The sequence below is a fragment of the Ranitomeya imitator genome, chromosome 7 (genome assembly GCF_032444005.1).
Source record: "Ranitomeya imitator isolate aRanImi1 chromosome 7, aRanImi1.pri, whole genome shotgun sequence".
Taxonomy (NCBI): Eukaryota; Metazoa; Chordata; class Amphibia; order Anura; family Dendrobatidae; genus Ranitomeya; species Ranitomeya imitator.
In genome coordinates this window covers 26,649,037-26,661,943 of record NC_091288.1, presented here as the reverse complement: position 1 = coordinate 26,661,943, position 12,907 = coordinate 26,649,037, and the positions used below count along the sequence as shown (strand labels likewise).

General features: G+C 47.6%; 1 protein-coding gene and 1 long non-coding RNA gene across 2 annotated transcripts in view; one reads left to right on the top strand and one right to left on the bottom strand.

Annotated features, from left to right (window-relative positions):
* LOC138644485 (protein mono-ADP-ribosyltransferase PARP15-like) overlaps positions 1-12,907 on the bottom strand; it is a 124,456-nt gene that overhangs the window by 79,335 nt on the left and 32,214 nt on the right. The window lies entirely within an intron of this gene.
* The window catches only part of LOC138644486 (uncharacterized), a 41,317-nt gene continuing 34,966 nt past the window's right edge, over positions 6,557-12,907 (top strand). The window contains exon 1 of the long non-coding RNA XR_011314619.1: positions 6,557-6,599. This is a non-coding gene — a long non-coding RNA (uncharacterized lncRNA). The remainder of the gene's footprint in view (positions 6,600-12,907) is intronic.

The window sequence follows — 12,907 nt, the reverse complement described above, 5'->3', positions numbered from 1 at the left end:
TGCTTATTATGGCGTTGTCTGCACTAACCAGCCGTGTGCATTCCTCAAAACACTGAAGGACTTGACACATGTCTTGAATCTTCGACCACTGCACACCTGACAACTCCATGTCTGCCATCCTACTGCCTGCCCGTGTATGTGTATCCTCCCACAAAAACATAACAGCCCGCCTCTGTTCGCACAGTCTCTGAAGCATGTGCAGTGTTGAGTTCCACCTTGTTGCAACATCTATGATTAGGCGATGCTGGGGAAGGTTCAAAGAACGCTGATAGGTCTGCATACGGCTGGAGTGTACGGGCGAACGGCGGATATGTGAGCAAAGTCCACGCACTTTGAGGAGCAGGTCGGATAACCCCGGATAACTTTTCAGGAAGCACTGCACCACCAGGTTTAAGGTGTGAGCCAGGCAAGGAATGTGTTTCAGTTGGGAAAGGGAGATGGCAGCCATGAAATTCCTTCCGTTATCACTCACTACCTTGCCTGCCTCAAGATCTACAGTGCCCAGCCACGACTGCGTTTCTTTCTGCAAGAACTCGGACAGAACTTCCGCGGTGTGTCTGTTGTCGCCCAAACACTTCATAGCCAATACAGCCTGCTGACGTTTGCCAGTTGCTGCCCCATAATGGGAGACCTGGTGTGCAACAGTGGCAGCTGCGGATGGAGTAGTTGTGCGACTGCGGTCTGTGGACGAGCTCTCGCTTCTGCAGGAGGACGAGGAGGAGGAGGAGGGGGTGCGAACGGCTACAGCCAACTGTTTCCTACACCGTGGGCTAGGCAGAACTGTCCCAAACTTGCTGTCCCCTGTGGACCCTGCATCCACAACATTCACCCAGTGTGCCGTGATGGACACGTAACGTCCCTAGCCGTGCCTACTGGTCCATGCATCTGTTGTCAGGTGCAACTTTGTGCTCACAGATTGCCTGAGTGCATGGACGATGCGCTCTTTAACATGCTGGTGGAGGGCTGGGATGGCTTTTCTGGAAAAAAAGTGTTGACTGGGTAGCTCGTAGCGTGGTACAGCGTAGTCCATCAGGGCTTTGAAAGCTTCGCTTTCAACTAACCGGTAGGGCATCATCTCTAATGAGATTAGTCTAGCTATGTGGGCGTTCAAACCCTGTGTACGCGGATGCGAGGCTAAGTACTTCCTATTTCTAACCATAGTCTCATGTAGGGTGAGCTGGACTGGAGAGCTGGAGATCGTGGAACTAGCGGGGGTGCCGGTGGACATGGCAGACTGAGAGACGGTGGGAGATGGTATTGTTGCCGCCGGTGCCTTGGATGCAGTGTTTCCTACTACGAAACTGGTGATTCCCTGACCCTGACTGCTTTGGCCTGGCAAAGAAACCTGCACAGATACTGCAGGTAGTGCGGAAAATGGTGGCCCTACACTGCCGGAAGGGATGTTGCGTTGATGACTAGCTTCATTGGCCGAGGGTGCTACAACCTTAAGGGACGTTTGGTAGTTAGTCCAAGCTTGCAAATGCATGGTGGTTAAATGTCTATGCATGCAACTTGTATTGAGACTTTTCAGATTCTGCCCTCTGCTTAAGGTAGTTGAACATTTTTGACAGATGACTTTGCGCTGATCAATTGGATGTTGTTTAAAAAAATGCCAGACTGCACTCTTTCTAGCATCGGATACCTTTTCAGGCATTGCAGACTGAGCTTTAACCGGATGGCCACGCTGTCCTCCAACAGGTTTTGGCTTTGCCACGCATTTTGGGCAAGATACGGGCCCGGCAGATGGAACCTGTTGAGATGTTGATGCCTGCTGCGGCCCCTCCTCCTCCGCTTCAGAACTGCTGCCGCCTGCACCCTGTTCCCCCAATGGCTGCCAATCGGGGTCAAGAACTGGGTCATCTATTACCTCTTCTTGTAGCTCGTGTACAACTTCGTCTGTGTCACCGTGTCGGTCGGTGGTATAGCGTTCGTGATGGGGCAACATAGTCTCATCAGGGTCTGATTCTTGATCATTACCCTGCGAGGGCAATGTTGTGGTCTGAGTCAAAGGACCAGCATAGTAGTCTGGCTGTGGCTGTGCATCAGTGCACTCCATGTCAGATTCAACTTGTAATGGGCATGGACTGTTAACTGCTTCACTTTCTAAGCCAGGGACGGTATGTGTAAAGAGCTCCATGGAGTAACCCGTTGTGTCGCCTGCTGCATTCTTCTCTGTTGTTGTTTTTGCTGAAGAGGACAAGGAAGCGACTTGTCCCTGACCGTGAACATCCACTAACGACGCGCTGCTTTTACATTTACCAGTTTCACGAGAGGAGGCAAAAGAGCTAGAGGCTGAGTCAGCAAGATAAGCCAAAACTTGCTCTTGCTGCTCCGGCTTTAAAAGCGGTTTTCCTACTCCCAGAAAAGGGAGCGTTTGAGGCCTTGTGTAGCCAGACGACGAACCTGGCTCCACAGCTCCAGACTTAGGTGCAATATTATTTTTCCCACGACCACCTGATGCTCCACCACTACAACTACCCTCATTACCAGCTGACAATGAACGCCCCCGGCCACGACCTCTTCCACCAGACTTCCTCATTGTTTTAAAAACGTAACCAAACTAACGGTATTTGTTGCTGTCACACAACTTACACGGTGAGCTATAACTTCAGTATGATTTAGCTACCCCTTTACAGGTGGGTGAGACCGCAAGGAAAATCAGGCACAATGTTACACACTCTGTTTTTGGTGGCAACAAATGAGAGAGATGCCACACACGCAGGACTGTCACTGAAGCACAAATGTAAATATTTATCTCCCACTGATTGATTTAGTGATTTTTTCAGGTAGATTTTGGAACCCAAATCAAGCAAAAAAAATAATAGGCTTTCTATGGCCCACAATTGGAGAGAGAGAGAGATGGCACACCCAGGAGTCAAGACTGGCACACAAGCAGAAAGGGCAATATTAATCTCCCACTGATTTTATTTATTTTTTTTTTTCAGGGAGATTTTAGAAAAAAAAAAAAATAAAAAAAAATAATTTTTTCAGGAAGAATTTAGAAACCAAATAAAATAAAATGATTTTTTCAGGGAGAATTTAGAAAACAAATAAAACAAAAAATAGGCTTTCTATGGTCCACTGAGTGAGAGATGACGCACACAGGAGTCAGGAGTGGCACACAAGCCCAGAGGCCAATATTGTTCTCCCAATGATTGATGTAGTGATTTTTTCAGGTAGATTTTGGAACCCAAATCAAGCTAAAAAAAATAATAGGCTTTCTATGGCCCACAATTGGAGAGAGAGAGAGAGAGATGGCACACCCAGGAGTCAAGACTGGCAGAAAGGGCAATATTAATCTCCCACTGATTTGATTTTTTTTTTTTTTTCAGGGAGACTTTAGAAAAAAAAAATAATTAAAAAAAATGATTTTTTCAGGAAGAATTTAGAAACCAAATAAAATAAAATGATTTTTTCAGGGAGAATTTAGAAAACAAATAAAACAAAAAATAGGCTTTCTATGGTCCACTGAGTGAGAGATGACGCACACAGGAGTCAGGAGTGTCACACAAGCCCAGAGGCCAATATTTATCTCCCACTGATTGATTTAGTGATTTTTTCAGGTAGATTTTGGAACCCAAATCAAGCAAAAAAAATAATAGGCTTTCTATGGCCCACAATTGGAGAGAGAGAGAGAGATGGCACACCCAGGAGTCAAGACTGGCACACAAGCAGAAAGGGCAATATTAATCTCCCACTGATTTGATTTTTTTTTTTTTTTCAGGGAGACTTTAGAAAAAAAAAATAATAAAAAAAAATGATTTTTTTCAGGAAGAATTTAGAAACCAAATAAAATAAAATGATTTTTTCAGGGAGAATTTAGAAAACAAATAAAACAAAAAATAGGCTTTCTATGGCCCACTGAGTGAGAGATGACGCACACAGGAGTCAGGAGTGGCACACAAGCCCAGAGGCCAATATTTATCTCCCACTGATTGATTTATTGATTTTTTCAGGTAGAATTTAGAACCCAAATCAACCAAAAAAAAAAATAGGCTTTCTATGGCCCACTATTTGTGAGAGAGATGGCACGCTCAGGACTGGCACACAAGCCCAGAGGCCAATATTAATCTCCCACTTTTTTTTTTTTTTTTTCAGGGAAAATTTATAAACCCAATTAAAAAAATAATAAATAGGCTTTCTATGGCCCACTATCTGAGAGAGAGAGATGGCACGCTTAGGACTGGCACACAAGCCCAAAGGCCAATATTAATCTCCCTTTTTTTTTCAGGGAGAATTTATAAAACCAAAAAAAAATAAATAAATAGGCTTTCTATGGCCCACTATTTGTGAGAGAGATGGCACGCTCAGGACTGGCACACAAGCCCAGAGGCCAATATTAATCTCCCACTTTTTTTTTTTTTTTTTCAGGGAAAATTTATAAACCCAATAAAAAAAATAATAAATAGGCTTTCTATGGCCCACTATCTGAGAGAGAGAGATGGTACGCTTAGGACTGGCACACAAGCCCAAAGGCCAATATTAATCTCCCACTGATTGATTTATTGATTTTTTCAGGTAGAATTTAGAACCCAAATAAAGCAAAAAAAAAAAAAAAGGCTTTCTATGGCCCACTGAGTGAGTGATGATGCACACAGGAGTCAGGAGTGGCACACAAGCCCTGAGGCCAATATTTTTCTCCCACTGATTGATGTAGTGATTTTTTCAGGTAGATTTTGGAACCCAAATCAAGCAAAAAAATAAATAGGCTTTCTATGGCCCACTGACTGAGAGATGGCACACACAGGAGTCAGGAGTGGCACACAAGCCCTGAGGCCAATATTTTTCTCCCACTGATTGATGTAGTGATTTTTTCAGGTAGATTTTAGAACCCAAATCAAGCAAAAAAATAAATAGGCTTTCTATGGCCCACTGAGTGAGAGATGGCACAGACAGGGATGGCACTCTAGCAGAAATGCCAATCTTAATCTCCCACAAAAAAAAAAAAAAGGAACTGTCCTTCAATTACTATCTCCCTGCAGTAATCTCAGCCAGGTATGGCAGGCAGCAATAAGGAGTGGACTGATGCACAAATTAAATAAAAAGTGTGGACAAACAAACAAGATAGCTGTGCAGAAAGGAAGGAACAAGAGGATTTGTGCTTTGAAAAAAGCAGTTGGTTTGCACAGCGGCGTACACACAGCAATGCAGCTATCAGGGAGCCTTCTAGGGCAGCCCAATGAGCTACAGCGCTGAGGAAAAAAAAAAAAAAAAATGTAGCTTCCACTGTCCCTGCACACCGAAGGTGGTGTTGGACAGTGCAAATCGCTACAGCACAAGCGGTTTGGTGGTTAATGGACCCTGCCTAACGCTATCCCTGCTTCTGACGAAGCGGCAGCAACCTCTCCCTAAGCTCAGATCAGCAGCAGTAACATGGCGGTCGGCGGGAACGCCCCTTTATAGCCCCTGTGACGCCGCAGACAGCAAGCCAATCACTGCAATGCCCTTCTCTAAGATGGTGGGGACCAGGACCTATGTCATCACGCTGCCCACACTCTGCGTTTACCTTAATTGGCTGAGAAATGGCGCTTTTCGCGTCATTGAAACGCGACTTTGGCGCGAAAGTCGCGTACCGCATGGCCGACCCCGCACAGGGGTCGGATCGGGTTTCATGAAACCCGACTTTGCCAAAAGTCGGCGACTTTTGAAAATGAACGACCCGTTTCGCTCAACCCTACTTGCAATGTTCACTACGGAGGGTGGTTGTGAGCAATTCCATAGATGGACTTTGTGGTCATGAGGATACACAGAGGTGCTGGAAATAATAATTCCAAGCAGCTTGTACAGCTCCGAAGTATCTCTAAAGTGGAGCAGGCTGAGGGTGGAAGGCAAGCCTCCCTGAAGACCCACCGCTGTATTGAAGGACGGGCAGAATTCAACAGCGAAAAGCCTCAAACAAACTGGTCAAGCAGAGAATTACATGAACAAGTTTTGCAGTTTTCAAATATTCATTGCTGTCACTTATTTTGGCATTTTAAGGTCAACTATTAGGTTTTCTGTGCTGCTGTGAGTTTGCAGACATTAATTATTTGTGTCTTTTTTTTTACCTCTGTTAACTAGCATGTTTGTCGCATGAGAAAATTGCAGCACAGGTGCAAAGAAGATGGAGAAAGTAATTTCTCCATCTCTTCCATTGCAGGCGACTTGTATGGGCGAGTGCAATCCGATTTTCGACACAATCGGCATGAGAAAATAATTGCAGATCTGCCCCATAAAATAACATTGGGCCCAGTGTTATCCGCAAAAACATCGCAGAGCACTTGTCCGAGTTATACAGCAGTGTGAGTGTTCCATCTCCGCCATCTAATTTGTTACCTCTGTTTATCTGTTTGCATAATTTGTAGTTTTTTCAAAAGTATGAGTATACAGGAATTCATATAGTTATATTTTTCTTTGTCTACAGTGTTTTGGCTCCCTCTAGCGGTCAAAGTCATGTTCACATTTCTATTTTCTGTTTTTTTCTATTTTCCATGTCTGATTCTCCTCCCCCTTTTTGCAATGCATTATGGTAGCTCAGCCTCCATCTCCCTCCATTTCTCCTCCAGTCTGCTTTCAAAGAAAAACACATTCACTTCATCCCCCTTGTGATTGCAGTGCCGGTATGTCTTTATGCTTTCTGTAGATAATTTCTGCTCTAATATTAGCCTTGCTTAGTCAGTTGTACTCCTAATTCAGTTACTAGCCTTGTAAATGTTAATGCATAATGTACAACATGTGTAGTATGTATTTCTGCTGTACCATGCACTGATTGTATTTCTTTATCGCCTCTCATTGGGGGACACAGGAACCATGGGTGTATGCTGCTGCCACTAGGAGGCTGACACTATGCAAATAACAAAATTAGCTCCTCCTCTGCAGTGTACACCCCACCGACTGGCATTAAACTCTTCAGTTTAGCTTAGTGTCAGTAGGAGGTGGACACGGGTCTTTCATTAGACCCTTATCTACCTCAATGTGCGTCGTTTCTTTTCAGGTTTTTTCCGGAGGGATACAGGGTGAGCAGTCACACCTGTATTCCCACAATGCGGACTATGAGTACGGCGTGTACTGCCACCCCGTATCCTCATAGATCCCTCTCCAGGACCAAGATCCTAGCACAGAAGCGTGCTCAGAAGTCCGGTCCTGGCTCCGTCCCCCACCCACTCGCCTACCAGAGCCTGTCGGTTGGAGGAGACGAGGACGTCCATCACAGCTCCGTGGACGTCTCATTCCCCTCAGGTTAGTAACGGCGTGGGATGTTTAGGTGAGTATTTCCCCTCCATTCCCCCGGGATCTTTTCTCCAGATGTCCCCCTGTCCTCCCTCATGGCGTTTATTTTAGAGGGATCCCAGGGACAGCCATAAGCTCTTAAATGGGCCAAGGATCTTTGGCGGGGTATCCTGGATGGGGCGCCTCCCGCGCAATTAGCGGAACTTGCCAACCAGATTTCCCATGCTGGTGAATACCTGGTTTCCGCCTCCCTGGATGCCGCGTCTTGTGCGGCTCAAGCTTCCAGCAATGCCGTTGCCATCCGCCGGACCGTTTGGCTCAAGGCCTGGCAGGCGGACTTGTCCTCCAAAAAGTCCCTCACTAGTCTGCCCTTCCAGGGCTCTCGCCTCTTTGGTTCCCAGCTGGACCAAATAATTAAGGACGCCACCGGGGGTACAAGTTCTCTTCTCCCCCAGGCTAAGCCTCGTCGCCCTCCTCCTAGATGACAGTTTCGTTCTTTTCGGCCTTTTCGTCGCTTCGCTGCGTCAAACTCCTTTTCCCAGCAGCAACAGAGGCCACAGGCACGTCAAGAGAAGAAGGCGGTGTCCTTTAGGCCCACTCCGTCCTGGCGTCCTCGTTTCTCCCAGGGTAGATCCTCCAGGCCCAGGACTGGAAGATCCACCTCGGCATGACTCTCGGCAAGACTCCAGCCCAACTCCCAGATTGGGCGGCCGTCTTCTCCTTTTCAGGGACGTCTGGATTTCCGCAGTAGAGGACGCATGGGTCAGGGAAGTTGTATCCTCGGGATACAAAATAGAGTTCGCTTCCCGACCTCGGGATCGTTTCTTCCAATCCCGTCCTCCAAGAGACCCCGCTCTAGTTCCGGGCTTCTTCTCAGCCATCGCTTCTCTGCTCAAATCCGGGGTAATCGTTCCTGTCCCAGAAAAGGAACGCTTCACGGGTTTCTACTCAAATCTTTTTGTGGTACCGAAAAAAGACGGCAAAGTTCGCCCCATTCTGGACCTCAAATTGCTGAACAGGAGAGTTCGCCTGAGACACTTCAGGATGGAATCCCTTCGTTCAGTAATTGCTTCCATGGAGGCTCAGGAGTTTCTATGCTCAATAGATATCCAGGACGCCTACCTCCATGTCCCGATATTTCCCGGACATCACCGTTTCCTGCGCTTTGCAGTGCAACGAGATTATTTTCAGTTCGTCGCCCTGCCGTTCGGTCTCGCAACCGCGCCAAGAGTGTTCACGAAAATCATGGCGGCGCTGATGGCCATCTTGAGAGTCAGAGGCCTGGTCCTATTTCCATATCTCGACGACATCCTCATCAAGGCTCCGTCCTTCGCTCAGGCCCACGAAAGCCTGTCCATTGTTCTCGACACCTTAGCCCGTTTCGGGTGGCTGGTAAACCGGAAGAAGTCCTGCCTTATTCCTTCTCAGCGCATCATCTTTCTGGGCATGCTTTTCGATACTCGTCAGAGCAGAGTCTTCCTTCCCACAGACAAGAGATCCACTCTCTGTCGGGACATACGCTTGCTCCAGGGTCCTCGACCTCCCTCCCTCCGTTCGGCCATGAAGGTTCTGGGGAGGATGGTAGCTACATTGGAAGCGATTCCCTTCGCCCAATTCCATTCGCGACCCCTTCAGCAAGCCATTCGGTCTCAGTGGGACAGGTCGGTCTTCTCCCTGGATCGACCGATCAAACTCTCCTTTCGGGTCAGGCGGTCTCTCAACTGGTGGCTGACGTCACCTCTCATCTCCCAGGGCAGGTCCTTCCTTCCAGTTCACTGGCAGGTGGTGACAACGGACGCCAGCCTGCTCGGCTGGGGTGCGGTTTTTCGCCACCTGACGGTCCAGGGCCGCTGGTCGCTGCAGGAGTCATCTCTGCCGATCAACGTCCTCGAAATTCGGGCCATCTTCCTGTCCCTCCGCCACTGGGAAAGGATTCTCAGGGGCCTTCCAGTCCGGATCCAGACGGACAACGCCACGGCTGTGGCATATGTCAACCATCAGGGGGGGACTCGGAGCTCCTTGGCCCTTGCCGAGGTATCCAAGATCCTCCTTTGGGCAGAGGCAACGGTCCCGGTGATATCCGCGGTGCATATCCCCGGCGTGGAAAACTGGGCCGCCGACTTCCTCAGCCGCGAGGGCCTCGCGGCAGGGGAATGGTCCTTACATCCGGAGGTCTTCCATCAGATTTGTCTTCGATGGGGAACTCCGGATGTGGATCTCACGGCGTCCCGAGTCAACAGGAAGGTTCCGCAGTTCGTCTCCAGGTCCCGCGATCCTCTCGCAGTGGGCGTCGATGCTCTGGCCATTCCTTGGTCACAGTTCGAGCTGCCCTACCTGTTCCCACCCCTTCCATTACTTCCCAAACTGTTGAAGAAGATCAAAGCGGAAGGGGTGCCGGTCATCCTGATCGCCCCGGATTGGCCCAGGAGAGCTTGGTTCGCGGAGCTCGTCAACCTTCTCGCGGACGCTCCCTGGCGCCTTCCAGACAGGCCCGATCTGCTGTCCCAGGGTCCGATCTGCCACCCGAATTCTCGGTTGCTCAGTTTAACGGCGTGGCTGTTGAGACCGCGGTTCTGAGAGCGTCTGGCCTTTCGGACCGGGTGATTCACACCATGATTCAGGCTCGGAAGCCTTCGTCTTCCAGGATCTACTACCGCACCTGGAAGGCCTACTTCCGGTGGTGCGAGTCCAACCGCCTTCCGCCTATGTTTTCTTCCCTGCCTTCTCTTTTGGCCTTCCTTCAGGCAGGACTGGATTCGGGCCTGGCTCTTAGTTCTCTGAAGGGTCAGGTCTCTGCGCTTTCCATCCTCTTTCAGAATACCTTGGTCTCTCGGCCACAGGTTAAGACCTTCTTTCGGGGGGTGGCCCACGCCGTCCCGCCGTACGGGGCCCCTGTGGAGGCATGGGACCTAAACCTGGTACTGGACGTTCTGAAGGTTTCTCCCTTTGAACCTCTTAGCGAGATTCCTCTATCAGTTTTATCATGGAAGGTAGCCTTTCTTGTGGCCATCACGTCTATTCGCCGCATTTCCGAGCTGGCGGCCCTGTCTTGCCGTCCTCCGTTTTTGGTCATTCACCAGGACAAGGTGGTCTTCCGGCCCCCACCTTCTTTTCTTCCTAAGGTGGTTTCCACCTTCCACCTCAACGAGGACATCGTTCTACCTTCCTTTTGTCCAGCTCCGACTCATCCTCTGGAGCGATCATTGAACAAGCTGGATCTTGTCAGGGCTGTGAGGATCTATCTGGACAGAACGTCCACTTTCCGGAAGACGGATTCCTTTTTCGTCATTCCTGATGGCACGCGCAGAGGCCAGCCGGCTTCTAAAGCGACTATTGCTCGATGGATCAGAATGGCAATCTTGGAGGTTTACCGGGTCAAGAACAGAGTGCCCCCTCCTGGGATTAAGGCTCACTCTACCCAGGCAGTCGGCGCCTCCTGGGCGGTGCACCACAGGGCTTCCGCCCTACAGCTGTGCAAAGCGGCAACTTGGTCTTCCATCCACACGTTCGCCAAATTTTACAAGGTCCATACCTACGCATCGGCGGACGCCAGCCTAGGCAGAAGGATCCTGCAGGCGGCAGTGGTGAGTCCTCTGACCTGATGCAAGTCTTTTTTTCCCGCCCTTGGGACTGCTTTGGGACGTCCCATGGTTCCTGTATCCCCCAATGAGAGGCGATAAAGAAGCCTCCATTGGGGGACACAGCACCCTCCCAATGTTTTTGTTATATGTTCTCTGACTGTTCTCACGTTTACAGTTCTCAAGTTTGTGGTTATGGTTTTTCAACCTTGTTCTTTCTCCTACTGCTTTCTCACTAACTGAAGAGTTTAATGCCAGTCGGTGGGGTGTACACTGCAGAGGAGGAGCTAATTTTGTTATTTGCATAGTGTCAGCCTCCTAGTGGCAGCAGCATACACCCATGGTTCCTGTGTCCCCCAATGGAGGCTTCAAGAAACAGATTTTACGGTAAGCAACCAAAAATCCTGTTTTATATGATTGTTTACAGTTTCACCACGCCAATATACTACTACGTTCAATAAAAGCACAGACTCAACCACAGTCACCTTATTGGACTCCGGTATAGCGGTTTAGCTGCCTGTGTAGCTACATGAGCCTGCCTCATTTAGTAAGGACAGAACAGTGAGCGAGCCCTAAAGGTGATAAAAAAATATGAATGAACACTGGAAAGATGTAGAGACCCTTACCTGCAAAGAATGCATAATAGAATCCAACCAAATCAGTATATACGAGAAAATTAGACTTTCAGGATCTAAAAACCTAAAGACTCTAAATGCATTGATAGCCGGGTTGAACGCCTCAGAGGATCACCAAATAAGCACAGCCGGTAATCCTTAATTTCTGGCTTCCTACAAATTTCTTTTGTTATTCCTTTTTTTTTTTTTTTTTTTACATATAGCCTGTTCTGCAATGTTCATGCCTTGACTTGAGTTTTATCTCCCAAATCGCTTAGTTAATCTCTATAATTTAGGCAGGACTTTATGACTCCCTCCCCTCCCCAGCACTGCTCCTTGTTTTTTAAAGTCTTCTTACAACCATTTTGGTTTCGCAAAAACGCAGCCTTGTAGTGTAATCATTGTGGTTTATTACGAATGTTTTTTTTCTTTCTTTTACTATTTCTGGAAAATATTTACCCTTTTTTCCTTTCATGTTATATTATTGACATTTTCTAAATAAAGAATATATACAAAAAAAATAAAAAATGAATGATTCAGAAAAAAAGTATGCGGCACTCACCATGGCAGCTTGAACGAAAAGTCCTTTATTTTGTGACTATCATCTTAGATGGTAAGGTGCATCAGCGGGCAGAGGCGTGCAGGGAGAGAGGAGAGAGAACGATGGCGGTTTTGCGTTACCATTTTTCAACGGGTCCATTTTTTCTGAATCATTCATATCTACATGTTGATATATGCTGAGCATCTCCAAATTGGACATTTATGCTGAGAGAGGCTCTATACTCCAGCTCCACACCTCCGTATTATTATTATATGCTTTAACACCGCTGCCACTATTCACATTTCTTTGTGGCTTAGATAAAATAAATATGCTCTATACATAACAGAAACAGTAAGGATATGTGCACACGTAGGAAATGTGGTGCAGAATTTTCTGCACAAAATCCGCATCTCCTGGCAGAATCCGCAGCTGCCGATTTGCCGCGGTTTTTATGCGGATTTTGTGCAGATTTGCCGCGGAATTAGTGCGGATTTTATGCAGTTTTTGCCACTGCGGATTTCTATCATGGAGGGGTGCAGAAACGCTGCAGATCCGCACAAATCCGCAGCAATTCCGCACTGATTTTTCTGCACCATGTGCACTTTTTTTTTTTTTTACATTGATTTACATGGTACTGTAAATCACAGTGCAGTTCTGCAGCGTTACTGCGCGGAAAAATCCGCTGTGGATCTGCAGCAAATCTGCATCGTGTGCACATAGCCTAAGGCTTTTTTTTGCATTTTTATCCCGTTTTTGGCTCGGATTTTTTGCGTTTTTTTCCCAGCGGTTCCCAATGCAATAATATAGTGACAAATCCGCGAAAAATCCACAAAATTAATGAACATGCTGCATTTTTTCCGCGCTGCATTTTTTCCGCGATGCGTTTATTTTGTAGAAAAAAACGCAGCATGGGCACAAAAATTGCGGAATGCATTAAATTGATGGGATGCTTAATGTAAGCGTTT